This window comes from Ascaphus truei, chromosome 17 (assembly GCF_040206685.1).
Source record: "Ascaphus truei isolate aAscTru1 chromosome 17, aAscTru1.hap1, whole genome shotgun sequence".
Lineage (NCBI taxonomy): Eukaryota > Metazoa > Chordata > Amphibia > Anura > Ascaphidae > Ascaphus > Ascaphus truei.
In genome coordinates, this window is record NC_134499.1 from 34045581 (window position 1) to 34062257 (window position 16677).

Consider the following 16677-nt stretch of genomic DNA (forward strand, 5'->3'; position numbering starts at 1 on the left):
ACTAACAGACATCTGTAAGATATTTTTAAAAGTATGATGTACATTGTACTGTATGTGGTTTAACTCAGTCTTTATTCTAAAGAGTAAGCAGCTATGGTATGGCGGCTTTTCTTTTATTCGCCACGTGTAGCCAATGGAACAAACAACGTCAAAGGTTTACTGGCTTGTATATTTAATAAAATACTAAACCATTTTTAGAGGAGCCATTAATGCATTGGTCTATAGCAGGGGGGCTCAGCGCAAGCGTTAGGTTTTAAGGATATCCCTGCTTCAGCACAGGTCGCTCAATCAGTTTGGGTCAAAGGAAGATTGTGTTATTCTAGAAGTAGCTATGGAAGAGTTACATTGAACACATACAGAATGACACAGCCCTAATCTCTTCACAGTGATCCTGGCTGCATCCTGCTCCGTATCTTAGACCAGTGGTGCACAAACTGGGGGGCTGGGTTGTGTGTGGGGCCATTAAAACGTTAACATTTATTTTCAAGTGTTAAAATGTGGTTCCTCTCTGTAAAACATGTGGATGATAGCCATGGTTCTTGTTGGAGTAGTTATTGATAATTGACTTTTAACACGTGAAACATGAGTGCGATGATTAATCTCTAATTCAGTGGTGGCCAACTCCAGCCCTCAACGACCACCAACCGGTCAGGATCTAACGATATCCCTGCTTCAGCACAGGTGGCTCAACCAGTGGCTCTGTCATTGATTGAGACACTGATTGAGCCACCAGTGCTGAAGCAGGGATATCCTTAAAACCTGACCTGTTGGTGGCCCTTGAGGACTGGAGTTGGTCACTGCTCCTCAAATAGATCATAGAATTTGAAAAGACTGAAGAAATTAATGAGTTCAGTAGCACATGTAGAAAATACTGTACCTATCCTATCATCTCAGTGGAATCATTCTGTGCCATCTGGCACGTTACTGAACTCTTCTGCAGATGCTACCAACCTCCTTATCATCAGGGTTATCTTGTTCATTCGCTCTAAAAAGATGACATGGCTTGGTTAGAAGCTTCAAGCAAGAGTCCTTTTTTTTAGGTTGGACAGTTTTGACTTCAAATCCCATGTGAAAAAAATGGATACTTTTTTTTTGTGTACAAAATGAACATCTGCAACTGTGAGAGAAAATATACTAAACTGCAATTAGTGCAATTGTTTCCCATCGGTACTGAAGGTTGTCTATGCATGCGTTGCTTTCAGAGGTGGACATCCAGGTGCACTGTAGCATATCTGTTCTTTATGAAAAGGTATCACTGAGGGTGGGAAGATTGGTAGAAAATGTTATTGTGGAGATAACATATTTAGAGGAAACATATCATTTGTAATATATATATATATATATATATATATATAAATATATATATATATATATATTTATATATAATATAAAAATATGTGTGTAAAAAATATAGAAAATTGTCTTTATTGGTGCTCCATACTTGTAGAATATCTGAGAATATCTGATGGGTCAACCATTTGGAGCTCTTTGCACATGGTCCTAAGCTGGTCGGGTAATCTATGTGCTGTATTTTTCTGGAGACTAATGTCACGAATAAGCTCTGCAAGGCGTATTCTCGTAGCTCCGAAGTTGTCGCTGCGCGGTTTGGTCTGTTCAGAAGTAGCGGAATGAAACGTGAAGAAAAAAGCCTATTCTCTATTGCAAATCGCATTTTCTAAACTGTGTCTGGTGACAAACCTCATGGTGTAACAGCCATAACATCAGGGCGGGGGCTAAATTGCGGTAAGGGGAGGCAGAGGTGCCGGTGAACGCGCTGCTAGGAACGTCCCACGGCAACATCACAACCTCTCCGCCACTCCCCTCACCAAATCCTGGCGTCCCACACACTAGAAGGGTATAAACACCGGCTGGTACTCACAGTCTTGACACGACACCGATGCCGGTCGGACGCTAGGTGGAAAAGCTGTAAACAGTGCGCATGCTTGGCGTGCTCCTGACCGAAATCCAAGATTTAAAAAAATGCGGAATGGCGGTTCACTGCCGTCCGGTGGGTATAGATACATAACCAAGCACAATTGGAAAAAAATAAATAAAGAATTTCATGTGTAAAAATGGTCATACACATGTCAAAGGTAACTCTGACGCGTTTCGTCCCAGGTATAGGACTCTTTGACAAAGTCCTATACCTAGGACGAAACACGTCAGTCAGAGATTAGGCACAACCCCTCCCTTATTTTGCATTGTCATATGATTTTGTTAAGAATATTTAAGCCATATGGCTGCGTAACATCTTAGTGTCACATATGAAATGTCTGCAGAGTTAAAATTAGCGGTGAAGAATACAAGAGGAACTGCACTTTGTTACCAACTCTTCAACTGTGAGAACTTGGCTTTCAAAATGTTCTGATATTTTTTTACTAATACATAAATTACATTTCTAAACTGCTGTGTAATCTCCAGTGCTACACTGCCTTCCCAAGCCTGATTTATACACCTGCTCTTTCAACTTCTACACCCCATATCCTCCAATTCCTGGGAACTCTCCTACCTTTTTGTCCTTTCTCCCTGCATCCCATTATGAATCCCGTATTGCTTATCCCGTGCGCCGTTTCCTCACTCCTTTGTAAACTTTTCTATTCTCTCCAACATCCCCACTCTCCTCCTCCTATCCACATTTCCTTTCTCCTTCCCTCCACCTATGCATGTGCCCCAACATAACATCACTATTTATAAACCTCTTTCCCAACATCTTCTACACCCCACTGTGCAGCACATCTGTGAGCACGTGACCTGCACACGGGACGAGGGTTAATACACAGCTACCTAGCTGACCCACTTTTCCACTTCTGCAAAGGTCCCTAAAATTCCCCTCAATCCATCCCAATATACCATCTGTCACAGACAGCACACTTGTGAGCACGTGACTTAGATATGCAACTAGGATTAGTATACACGGCTACTCTAGCTAACTCACCTTTCTCCTGCGCAAGGTGCTTTCAATTAGTTAATATTTACCTCTTACTCGATTGCAATCATATCTACTTACTGCCACCACCCGAGAAATATCGAATATGAATTTTGCAGAGTCTCAGGTCCCTGTTTATTGAAGAAAAACTGTGCACTTAACACGCAAATCTGTTGTAGTAAAATGTGTCTGAAAATGTACTTTACTCTCTACAAAGCGTGCAGCCAGTTCAATCAGACCCCAAAGCATCACTTATTAAAGTTTGGTTTTAATATTCCAAAATACAGTGCTTTAGATTACAGAAAAAGATTATTCCAAGAACATACAGTTACAATAAACGCAGAACAGTTTCTTAAAATAAAAGGATGCAACAGAAACCCCAGCCTTCTAAACTGTATATATTTCACATTTAGTGGGCCGTCAGTGATAGCCCCCCAATTAAGCTCTCATTGTAGATCAACACAGACACAGGAAGGGTCTTGATCTGTCATTAAAATAATGTATTTGGATTGTTAAGTCAAACTGTAGGCACATTAACCCCTGAAGTACCAGGTTGATTAAAATGCTAAATATCCCCTGCCATCTTGAATACATCCTCAATAAAAAAGCTCCCCCACAAATCCTCTTGTCATCTCCTCTCTCTCTCTCCTTCTGCTGCTGGGGATCTCTCTGAATCCTGGACCCAATTTTATTCACACATGTTCTCCCCCAGGTCTCCCCCTCGCTCCCTGCTAATGGTGTTAACCCATCCAATTTAATAACCTTAAAACTCACCTCTTAAATGAAGCATCCCAATAGCGCGGACTCATGGTGACTCTCCCACACCCACAGTCATTCCTACCAACCATTGTGGCCAAGCACTGCCATCTACTGCACTCACTCCCTCACCTGCTGTCTCTGCGAGTCTCCCAACATACCTCTTAGATTGTAAGCTCTCCGGGGGAGAAAGGCTTTATTTTCCTATTGTCTGACTTTGCTATAAATGCATGTACAGTATTATTATATTTCCCTGTACTGTATTGTCTGTCTAAAGTGCTGAGTACACAGTCGTTGCTATATAAATATATACATACATACTGTACAAGTGGGGCACTGTTGAAGTTGAACGACACAATATATATTGTGGTGGATACGGGATATGGACAGCATGCCTGCTGAAGTGTAAATTAGTTTGTTTGAGGGCTGACGGGTTCCAGAAATGCATTGAAGCATTAAATAGCAGGGGAGGATGAAGAGGATACGCGTTCTGCACATATTAAAATGAGACGTATCCAATTGTGCCTATTTGATTTGTAGAACCCTTCAGCTAAAGATCTGTGTTACATTTAGAAAATGTAAAGTTATGCGGTAAAGCCGCAAGCAGAACGGCAGTAAGTACACGACCGTGGCAATAAGTACACGACCGTGGCAATAAGTACACGACCTTGGCAATAAGTACACGACCTTGGCAATAAGTACACGACCGTGGCAATAAGTACACGACCTTGGCAATAAGTACACGACCGTGGCAATAAGTACACGACCTTGGCAATAAGTACACGACCGTGGCAATAAGTACACGACCGTGGCAATAAGTACACGACCTTGGCAATAAGTACACGACCGTGGCAATAAGTACACGACCTTGGCAATAAGTACACGACCGTGGCAATAAGTACACGACCGTGGCAGTAAGTACACGACCGTGGCAATAAGTACACGACCGTGGCATTAAGTACACGACCTTGGCAATAAGTACACGACCGTGGCAATAAGTACACGACCGTGGCAATAAGTACACGACCTTGGCAATAAGTACACGACCGTGGCAATAAGTACACGACCGTGGCAATAAGTACACGACCGTGGCAATAAGTACACGACCGTGGCAATAAGTACACGACCGTGGCAATAAGTACACGACCTTGGCAATAAGTACACGACCGTGGCAATAAGTACACGACCTTGGCAATAAGTACACACCTTGGCAATAAGTACACGACCTTGGCAATAAGTACACGACCGTGGCAATAAGTACACGACCGTGGCAATAAGTACACGACCTTGGCAATAAGCACACGACCTTGGCAATAAGTACACGACCGTGGCAATAAGTACACGACCGTGGCAGTAAGTACACGACCGTGGCAATAAGTACACGACCGTGGCAATAAGTACACGACCGTGGCAATAAGTACACGACCGTGGCAATAAGTACACGACCGTGGCAATAAGTACAGGACCTTGGCAATAAGTACACGACCTTGGCAATAAGTACACGACCTTGGCAATAAGTACACGACCGTGGCAGTAAGTACACGACCGTGGCAATAAGTACAGGACCGTGGCAATAAGTATACGACCGTGGCAATAAGTGCACGACCGTGGCAATAAGTACACGACCGTGGCAATAAGTACACGACCGTGGCAATAAGTACACGACCGTGGCAATAAGTACACGACCTTCGCAATAAGTACACGACCTTGGCAATAAGTACATGACCTTGGCAATAAGTACACGACCGTGGCAATAAGTACACGACCGTGGCAATAAGTACACGACCTTGGCAATAAGTACACGACCTTGGCAATAAGTACACGACCTTGGCAATAAGAACACGACCTTGGCAATAAGTATACGACCGTGGCAATAAGTGCACGACCGTGGCAATAAGTACACGACCGTGGCAATAAGTACACGACCATGGCAATAAGTACACGACCTTAGCAATAAGTACACGACCGTGGCAATAAGTACACGACCGTGGCAATAAGTACACAACCGTGGCAATAAGTACACGACCGTGGCAATAAGTACATGACCGTGGCAATAAGTACACGACCTTGGCAATAAGTACACGACCTTGGCAATAAGTACCCGACCTTGGCAATAAGAACACGACCTTGGCAATAAGTACACGACCTTGGCAATAAGTACACGACCTTGGCAATAAGTACACGACCGTGGCAATAAGTACACGACCTTGGCAATAAGTACACGACCTTGGCAATAAGTACACGACCTTGGCAATAAGTACACGACCTTGGCAACATCACACATTTTATTATTTTCATGTACACACATCTAAAAAAAGATTATTTGTAAAACCACATGTACAAACTGCATCTGTGAAGATTTCTCATTAAACAGTAACGTAAGTCACCCCTACCCGAAAAGGAAGGGTAGGTGTGTCCAGCGAGGAGGGAGCAGGTCTGGGGACAGGTCTACTACACCTTTTTATGGCCAACAACTTTGCAACAGACAATTTCCATTCTGCTAAGTACAGTTATCTTCTGTATTGCCTCAATAAGGGCACACACACACACACACACACACACACACACACACACATAATGTACACTGTATTCCAGAGATCTAATGTGACAAATTATTGTGTCCGTTGGGTGTGTGGAAATACTTTGCATGCTGCGGGAAGAATGAAGCAAACCGCAAAGCTGCCCCAAGGCTGCGAGAGAGGACAGGAGTCTGCATGGGAATTCAGGAAGTAGTTAATGCTGAACTGCCGCAGACAAATCTTCCATGAATTCGTTATCTGAACCACAGCTCACTGCCCGCAGCCATCAGCCACTTCTTAAAGTCAAATAATAATTGGTTCTCTTGTAACTGATTTCAGTAATGGTAACATGAAGATGCAGGAATCCTCAGAATAAGGCACTCCATATTGTTTTAAAGCTAGGACAAACAATAAGCACGTTGTTTTTATTATATTTCAAATTAATTCTGTTAAATATACATTAATCTCCATATTGCGCCCGTGAAGAGTCTAGCTACAATAACATGAATACATTATATAAATCAATTTCAGATACACCTAGAAACATCCACTTTAATCACAAAATCACCCTTACTATTAGATTGGCATTACATAGTCCAGTCCTGATTTGTACACTCTGTCCTGTAAACAATTTGAGGTAATACTGGACATGTCGGTGTCCGGTATTACAACTTTGGACATAGTGACCTGACTGGCTTTGGGGGCCCCGGGATGTCCTAGAGTAGGGAGAGAGCACGGCTGCAGCTACAGTAGGGAGCTGGGCAGCTTCCTCCATCCTGATTTGCAGCTGTTGGGTCATGCAGCCAGTCAGGAGAAGGTGTCAGGAGCCTGGAGGTGGAGCCAAGGAGAGGAGGAAACATCATGGAGCGGAGAGAGATGAGAGGGGTGTGTGGGTGTCTCTAGCGCGTCACACCTTTCACCACTGTGTCCAGTATTTTTGGGGAAGCCACCTGGCAACCCTAAATATATTTAAGCAGCAATTCTACTTTGTCCTTTTTTTTCATTGTATTTTTTTTCTTATTTGTATATGTAAAGCTGTGCTAATGTATAATTCTATATTCCTACTTAAGCTGCCAATCGTTTGGTGCTCCTGTTAAGAATCTGTACAAATCCTGATGGTGTGCCTAACATCATGGCCGCCGTCAGACTTTGTGCGGCAGGCTGTGAAATGCTGCAGCTGATATGTAACATTATATTACTAAGTGTAACACATTATTGTCACAGATTTTACAGTAATAGACAGTCTGCTGTTTGGAACACTGCAAGAGATCTGTTGGTGATACTTGGTTGCCAAAAGGCAGAGCTCAAAAAGGTGCGTGTCAGAGCCTGTTTCAGAAGAGGAAGTGGATGTGACTTTCTAAATGGTTGCTGTAGCAACCACAGAAAGATCAGCACATTAAAAAAAAATCATCAAAAATGGCATTAGGAGTTAAAAAAAAGCATAGTATTATCTAATACTACAGAACAGATTTATTTAAAAAAAAAGCTTTAAGCAAATCAGGCAAAAGCCTTCAATTGGGCGGCGTAATCTTTTTTCCAGCAGAAAAAAGATTTTTATGAGAATGGTCATCAATTAACAAATTGTTGCACCAACAGAGGTATTAAGAAAGCATGTTATCCCCACCTGGCTGGATGGGAACGGGGACGCCCGAATTCCCATCTCCCACCAGATCTCCTTCCCCTCCCCCCCCAACCCCACCCTCACCCCCACCCCCACCCATCTCTCTTTGTCTTTCCCACCTCTTCCCCTTCCTTTGTCTTCCTTTCAACCTACCTCTAATCATAGAAAATGGTTTATTGGATTTGATTTGTATAATCCACAGTCATGTGCCTATGACTGCACTGTTAATGTTACAATGTTGCCAATCTCTGTATCTCTGCTACAAGTCTCCAATAAAGGAAAAAGATTGTTTAAAAAAGAAGAAGAAAGAAAGCATGTTATGTTTGTACTGCAAAGAGACAAGGCCATGGGGGGGGGGGGGGGGGGGGTCTTATTCTCATGCAATGCCTTGCATCATGTCCCACACATTTCACTTATCTGACCTTAATACATTAATTTGCAAAACCCAGTGTATATTATCCATTGGGCTGGTTTTATAGGATTAGCTTGGCTGATTTTGACTTCCGTTTTCTTTGAAGGGTATTTAATGGGCTTAAGGCTGAATTATTCTGCGATACACAACTGAGTATTCGGTAGCAGATTATCAATGCTCTATACGAGGGGTCGGCAACTCCAGTCCTCAAGGGCCATCAACAGGTCAGGTTTTAAGAATACCCCTTACTTCAGCAGTCCTCGACTGAGCCACCTGTGCTGAAGCAGGGATATCCTGAAAACATAGCCTGTTGGTGGCTTTTGAGGGCTGGAGTCGCCAACCCCTGCTCTATACTGTACATTAAACAGTATGAGTTGAACTTTGCAACAAATATTGACAGATTTATTATAAATCATTCTTCCTGTTATTTACACAGGTTATTAAGAATTTATATTAGTGTTAGGGACCCCTGAAATGTTGTCTGCTGTGCAGTTGGCTCAGGGGCTTACAACAATTTTGGCCAAAAATGTCACACTAAAAGACCATTTTACTTAATAGATATTTATACATATATATTTAGGCACTGTACCGTGTATGAGTTTCACTGGATGCGCTAAAACTGAGCTCTGTCTGTGTTTTATGTTCTGTCTCTGGTTTTAAATATATATTGCCATGCTCAGTGGCGCTCCTTTGTGACACTCATATGCTTATATATATGTTGTGGTTATTTTGGGGGTTCAATAGGAGCTTGTTAGGTGTCCAGTATGTTTTGAGTTGAACTTCCTCAATATTATTTCAGACAATTAAACGTTTTTCATTTTTGCTTCTGCCAATAAAAAACAATTCATGTATTTGGGTAAAGGTGCCATTGCTTGGTTAGCATTGCTTTACATTAGGGCCTGCCCTAGTTAGTACATAAAGGTATAACATGGCAATGGAATAAATAAAGGTTAAAAAAGTGAGTTGCATTTCATTCAAACATGATTTGTTATCTGACACAGAAGGGATATTTACCTAGAAAGTGTTTTCGTGTTAGTATGTACATGCTAATAATGCTTCTTTGTTAACTAGCATCAGCAGTGTGCTTGTATATAATTTATGTTTGAACTAATAAATGCAATCATACCTTTAATTGTTCCCATAAACGTAGTGAGAACACAAGCAATCTTATTAATTAGGCTGTGTAATGAACCTGTGTCACAGAGTGAGAGAAAGACGGGGAGGGAGAGGTAAAAGGAAAGACAATTTCTATGTAATTAGATATATAAACGTTTATGCGTGTGTATGGGTGTCCAGAAATATGCTTCAATATCTAGGGTGGCCAACTCCTGTCCACCAACAGATCAGGGTTTACGGATTTCCCTGCTTCAGCATAGGTGGCTCAATCAGTGGCTCAGTCTTCGCCTGACCAACTCCAGTCCTCGAGGGCCACCAACAGATCAGGGTTTACGGATTTCCCAAATTCAGCACAGGTGGCTCAATCAGTGGCCCAGTCTTTGACAGCCACTGAATGAGCCACCTGTGCTGAAGCAGGGATTTCCTGAAAACCTGCCCTGTTGGTGGCCCTTGAGGACTGGAGTTAACCACCCATGGTCTATATCCATGGGTGTGGGGAGGGAGCAAAAAATGGCTGCACGCACATGCTGTATTGCCCTAGAAAGCTAGTGTCAGGCTCGGTATAAAAAAGTTTACGGCATACTGCAGAAACACCAGAGGTGGTTCAGTTACCGGCACAGGACAAACGGTGGGGGATTACTCCCCGTGCAGGGAGAGACCAGGGCGGGGCAATTTCCTCCAGCCTGATTGGCTGCATTACCCAGCAGCAGCCAATCAGGCGCAGCTGTCAGGAGCCTGGGGTGGGCGAAGCAAAGAAGGCAGCAGCATAGACCAGAGAGGGACACACAAGGCTGAAGGTTCGTCTAGGGGTAAGGCTGCGCAAACTCCCCCCCTGCGCCCCCATGCATGCTCTCCCATCCTGCTCGCACCCACCCTCCCCTTACCTTGGCTCCAGCATTAAATGACGTCGCAGGGTCATGTGACGTCACATTGCCATGACAACGCGACGTCACGTGAACCCGCAGTGTCATTTGTTGCCATGAAGATGCGTCGCTGGAAGCCAAGGTAAGGGAATTTACAGAGGCCTCACGCGGTCCCCCGGCATTTATGTGTATATATACACATATATATACATTTTTATTATTATTATTATTAAATAATAATAATGATCATACTGACATCTGTAAATCTAATTTTCAAATAAATTATATAGAGCGAAAAATTACTTTTCACTAGTGATGTTGTCACTGACATTATTCTATGTCAGACTATGAGAATGAGGCAGTACGAGAGGTCTCCCACTCTCCTAGACATCAGACCAATGGTTTTCAATCTTTTTTTTGTTAAGGAACCCTATAACCATATTGTGACATTCTGCAGAACCCCAACCCTCTCTAATAGCGTGTCTGAGATCAGATGCATTGTAAGGACCCCCAACCCTCTCTAATAGCGCTTCTGAGATCAGATGCATTGTAAGGAACCCCAACCCTCTCTAATAGCGCGTCTGAGATCAGATGCATTGTAGGGAACCCCAACCCTCTCTAATAGCGCGTCTGAGATCAGATGGCTGTCTCCAGTCTTTTAATACTTGGTAAAACCATTTGCATATTCTAACGCCCTGCGCCTTCATGTCAGTAATCAGTTTTGTGTAGGGTTTCTTTTTTTTAATCTTATTTTCCCATCAAGTTTAGAGATTCTTTTTGTTTCATAGCTTATCTTTGCCTAGTTCCATCCATTTCCAAGAAAGTCTCAGCGCAGAATTATTTATGGCTCCCTATCTCCAAATCAGTATTCTTTCATCACAATTTTTGACAAATTGCACCATTTATATCCATCGTGATAAACGTTTCAGGTATCAACATTTCCCCTTCATTAGGAAATATTGTACATTCGCTAGATTCGCACTTCTGATTCTAAAATGTTTCCTGATGAATAGAAAGACACGTGGACACTCTTACTGTGTCTGTAGGTTCTCCCTACATAACAATTAGACTGTAAGCTCTTCAGGCAGGGACTCCTATTTCTAATGTTTACTCTTATGTCTGTAGCGCTTATTCCCGTTATGCCTCATGTGGTTTTGTCACGTGGATTTATTATCGCTGTGAATCGCGATGTGCACGGATGGCCCTATACAATTAAAGATATACAAACATTCCCCTGAAATGTTGATCTTTGAATCATGCTTCTGTTTTGAGCATATTATGGACTCATTCACTTTGAAAATCAATCAATTTGAGCAACGTATACGTGTACGAATTTAAAAGAAATATTCGATAAGGATGACGTTTCCAATTTTTTTTTTTATGAACGGTGCATAATGTCATTAAGAAGATTTCAGTGCTCATAGGGATGAACATATTATGCTTGTTAATAAAAGGGAAATATAATATATTATAACCAGGCATCCCTAAAATGGAGTAACTGTTTTTCATCATGCAAAAAAAAAAAAAAAAAAAAGAAGCAATTAAAAAAAAACAGAAATGAAAAGACAGAACTATCTCCAGGCATAAGCAGTCATCTTTAATATCCTTATTATTCATGAATAATTACTGAAGCCAAATAGGATAGTCGAGTAAAAATGAGTCAGAACCAAATCAATGCTAAAAGAGCCTGTAATACATTGCTGGGCCATTTAAGATGATATGACATAGTCTGTAAGACCATCACAGGACAATATATATCTTCATAAAGAAGTCACTGACTAAATGCTCTGCTGGGAAGCACAGGCACTTCCTTCCTGGTAGGAAGATGCTCCAACCTTCCCCCGACACGCTGAACCACTACACAGGCTCTACCCAACATAGCACAGTTACAGCATAGCAGCAAACTCACCAAGGTAGGGGTGGCCAACTCCAGTGCTCAATGGCCACCAACAGGTCAGAGTTTCAGGATATCCCTGCTTCAGCACAGGTTGCTCAGTCGTTGACTGAGCCACTGTTTTGAGCCACCTGTGCAAGAGAGAGGGTGTGTCTGCCCCTGGCAAGAGAGATACAGTGTGTAGCAGAGCAGGGCGTCATGGAGGCAGCTGGAATTTCCCCACTGTGTAAAGGGGACTCACGTCAGCAGAGGGTCGCAAAGCAGTGAGTAGGTCCCGTGGAATCACATCCGTGGGGTGCACCCCTACTTCCCTGCAGTATTCTTTTACATCATAACACAGCTAACCACACTCTTTGCGAAGTAACAGGACTGCACCAATAAACACAAGTATACTCCACATGGGCTCCAACACTGTGCCGGCACCAACCGAGTAAGACACACTGTGGGACAATTGTGCAGCGGTTTACCTCAGTACTATCAATATCTGTTGTACTAAGTGTTTTCCAGTGTCCTCCTATTTTGAGGGGCCCTTATGGTGTTTTTTGTGTCTTGCAAACATAAAGTATTGTTATTCTAAGTGTGTGTGTCGCTCTGCGTTGTCTGACCTCAGCTAGGCTCCTTGCCGGCTGATTACCCAAATCATTACACAGGGGAGGGGGGGGATTCAGGCCCCCCTCCCAAGTATCTATCTACATATTAATACTTCTAGGGAAATAAAGAGGGGCCACCGTTTTTTTATCAAAGCATAAACTGATTAAATCGTATCAAGGATTCAAACCCACCAAACCATAAGGAACTGAAATGTGACTAATATATATCTTGACAAATATACTGCACAGGGGGAGTGGAAAAGCTCAGAGTCACACAGATAACTGTGAACAGCGCACAGCTTAAAATAGGAGAAATGTGTTTGTTACAGTCAGAGGTGATTATATTATAACTGCAGTTAAAGAAGACTTCCTGGAAACACCAGCAGGCAGGTCTCTGAGCATGACACCAAGGATGCTTGATGTATACTGATGAGACAAGAGTATAATGTGCCTGAAACCAGCTTTCTGTTGATTGCAAACCCTTTCTGTAGTACGTTAGATTCTCCAAATGCGCCTCTGTATTCTCTTACCGGGTTTTCTTTGGCCACTGCATATTCATTAACAAAAATACTAAAATCCAATAATTCCAATATAAAGTATTGCAGGGGTGGCCAAGTCCAGTCCTCAAGGGCCACCAACAGGTCAGGTTTTCAGGATATCCCTGCTTCAAAGGTGGCTCCATCAGTGGCTCAGTCATTACACTGAGCCACTGATTGAGCAACCTGTGCTGAAGCAGGGATATCCTGAAAACCTGACCTGTTGGTGGCCCTTGAGGACTGGACTTGGCCACCCCTGCAATACTTAATATTGGAATTATCCTGGCGACGCGAGGAGGTAAGGAGGGGAGCAGGGAAGGAGCTACGGGAGGGAGACAGGGGGAAGTGTGTGTGTTGTGTGTGTGTGGGGGGACGGACCGACGGGGGGGGGGGCGGACCCTCCGCTCAAACCACGCCCCCCCCCGCTCCAGCTCCCTACAGACCGCAGGTAGGGGTCAATTGTCTCTCAGCACGCCGCCTGCATGCAATGCGGGCGCGCTGACTGAGGCAGCGGGGCCTCGGCCTCGGACTATCTGTGCAACTAAAGGTGTTTCTTTAAGCAGAACAGCCTGGCCACATTAAAACAAAGGTGATAAATGAGGAGAGTGAAATAAGACGGTTGCACAGTTTGTTTCTCTTTTTCATACAGAGTGGAAAAATATTAGACAGATTAACAGTTATTTTTGACCACCAAAGAACCTAATTGGTAGGTATTGGTTTGCCTAATGGTCTGCTGGCTGTAATGTCAAGTACGTGCTCCATCATTCCAGTATAATTGCGGGATAATTGAATGTCTTAGTGCATTTAAATACATTGCACCTGCTGAACGTGCAAGTCTCTGCGTTCAGAAAAGGGAAAACTCAACCAAAAATACACTTTTTAGCCGGACAAACTGAGCAACAGGCAATACAGACACTAGAACTAACACATGGAACGCATGTTGCTATTTTATGATGAAGCCTTTCAGTGTCACAGGTATCTGCATTGTAATGTAACACATACAGTACTACAATAGTAGTACATGGGTAGATATGGTTATAAACAAGGTTAAAAGAAGTGTATTATTTCTGAACGTATGAAATATGGAGATGTAAGGCTGATATTATCATACTAGTGTTGGAATGCAGACGGTCAACAATTACATCTGCCACATATTTTAGTCATTTAAAAGAAAAAAAAATAGGTTAATAAGAAGAAGTGGTCCACAGTGGCGAAAGATAACAGCAATTCAATCAAAAATAACATTCTATTAGCTAATTATGGCAAAAAAAAAAACATATTTCAGTCCCACAATGAGTGCCATTGAAATCCTACATTTATTAGATTAGTATAAATAGAAACAGCTCAAAATGTACAACTCCCTCTACAGCCCCCTGTAAAAACCTAGATAGGCCACACATGTATCTTTCGCAAACATATGTCTGAATGTGTAGGACTTCATTATGACTTCTTTCCTTTCGTAAAATGACTATGTGTGAAGTTAATTGCAAACCAAATCTGATTTCCAAGATTCCTTTGAAGTAGGCAATAAATATTTGCAATCAGATGGGGCAATCTTTCTCATTTTATGTAGCTGCATGCCTTATGCTAATTGTATTAATTAATGTCTTCGGTGTATAATTAAGTGACATGACAAAGCTCTTGCTGTGAATAGATATAGCACAAAAAGGATACTGTAGCCAAGGAGTGAATATAACAGCTGAAATTCTATTTTCAGTAACCCACATTTAGGAAATTACTGAACCATCAACTTCTGTAGAAGTCTTGAAAGACCTGAATGTGATATGAACAGAAAGTGAGAGATCCTTTTCCAAACAAATGTGGTTCACTTAATAAGTTATTTACAGTAAGGGCAGTTACAATGTGACATTCATTACCCATGGAGACTGTGATGGCAGATACAATAGATATGTTAAAAAAAGTTGGACTTTTTTTTTTAGAAAGGAAAGGTATACAGGGATATACCAAATAAGTAAACATGGGAAGGATGTTGATCCAGTGAGTAATCTGATTGCCAATATTTGGTTTGAAGAAGGAATTTATTTGTCTCATTATGAGACATCATTGGATGATGTTTCATTGTTTTTTTTTTTTTTTGCCTTCCTCTGGATCAAAATACTGTAAATAGAAATATAGGATAAGTATCTGTCGTCTAAATGTATCATAGGTTAAACTTGACGGATACATGTCTTTTTTTTCAACCCCATCTACTATGTACGTATGTAATAAAATGGAATTTAAAATATACCACTGAATATAATCACATTCAACCACTCTTGTGTTTCAGAGAAAGGTTTACTGGTGTTCTATTCTTGTAATATGGCTATAATTAGGAACATGCAAACAATAGCAATGTATTGTTGACCCATCTCGTATGATACCACCAATCCCTGCAAATTAATGTTTTCCCTTACACTCCATAGGGTGTCCCCCGGAGCTGATCCTCTGAGTTCCAGGGGCCACGGAATTTCCAAAAAGTCTACGTTTTTAACAACTTGCTTGTATTCTGATTTCAGAATCAGAATGGCAGGCGGGTTCACCAACAGAAAAAGGTGACATCATCATCTGATGGCGTAGTGAAGGCTGACACTATTGTGGAATCTAGAAGCAAATATCTTGGGATCCGCTGGGTGCTTGGAGATCCAAAGACCGCAGGTCCCCTGCTCCAATAATTTAAACAAAACAAAAAAATACTGAGAAGCACTGATTTCTTCTTTAACAGGTTAAATACGATACTACAACAATACTTACTTTCATTATCTTTTCGCTTTTCACTGTGACCATGCTTAATAAATCCTGTGCATTTTGCTCCTGCAATTTCCAGTGGTAGATTTCTTTGTCCCACGAGTATAGCCTCATCTGGGCTTAACATTTCAGGGTAACTATGTATCAACTAAATTAGTTGCAACATTGCCCTTTATACAGTATCTCTGAGCTGTTATTTCATTTTCTTTCAGTTAACCCTTTTATATTATTTATACACAGAAGATATTTGGGGGCCATTATTCAGCCCATTATTACCGTACCTTCTTTGCAGTAAGTGTATTTGTAAGTCTTCCAACATGTCCGTGAATTAAAAAGGCTTGACTTGTGCAGACCCAAGAGCCCCCACCCCTCTATTCAAATCAAATAATCACACAACACCTCCTTGGGGAAACAAGGCCACAGCTATATTACATTATATCAATCAGATGACCATGCGACGCAGGCACATCAGGGGAATTGAGCCCACCACATTTCCGAAGATCGTGATCCCCACTGCTGCCGGAATTGTAGACCAGCAGGTGTATTATTTGTAAAGGGGAACACTCCTCAAACCGAGTAATACCTAATGGGGGTGACCCATGGTATACCAACTGTTTAACACACCAAATAAATGGGCCCAGTCTAGCAAGCCAACTCCGCCACGCTGTGATAAATTACACACTACTTCAAACTCCCCTT

General features: G+C 42.1%; 2 long non-coding RNA genes across 2 annotated transcripts in view; one reads left to right on the forward strand and one right to left on the reverse strand.

Moving 5' to 3' along the window:
- The window catches only part of LOC142468312 (uncharacterized), a 36549-nt gene extending 20521 nt beyond the window's left edge, over nucleotides 1-16028 (forward strand). The window contains exon 3 of the long non-coding RNA XR_012788625.1: nucleotides 15750-16028. This is a non-coding gene — a long non-coding RNA (uncharacterized LOC142468312). The remainder of the gene's footprint in view (nucleotides 1-15749) is intronic.
- The window catches only part of LOC142468503 (uncharacterized), a 54134-nt gene that overhangs the window by 24780 nt on the left and 12677 nt on the right, over nucleotides 1-16677 (reverse strand). The window lies entirely within an intron of this gene.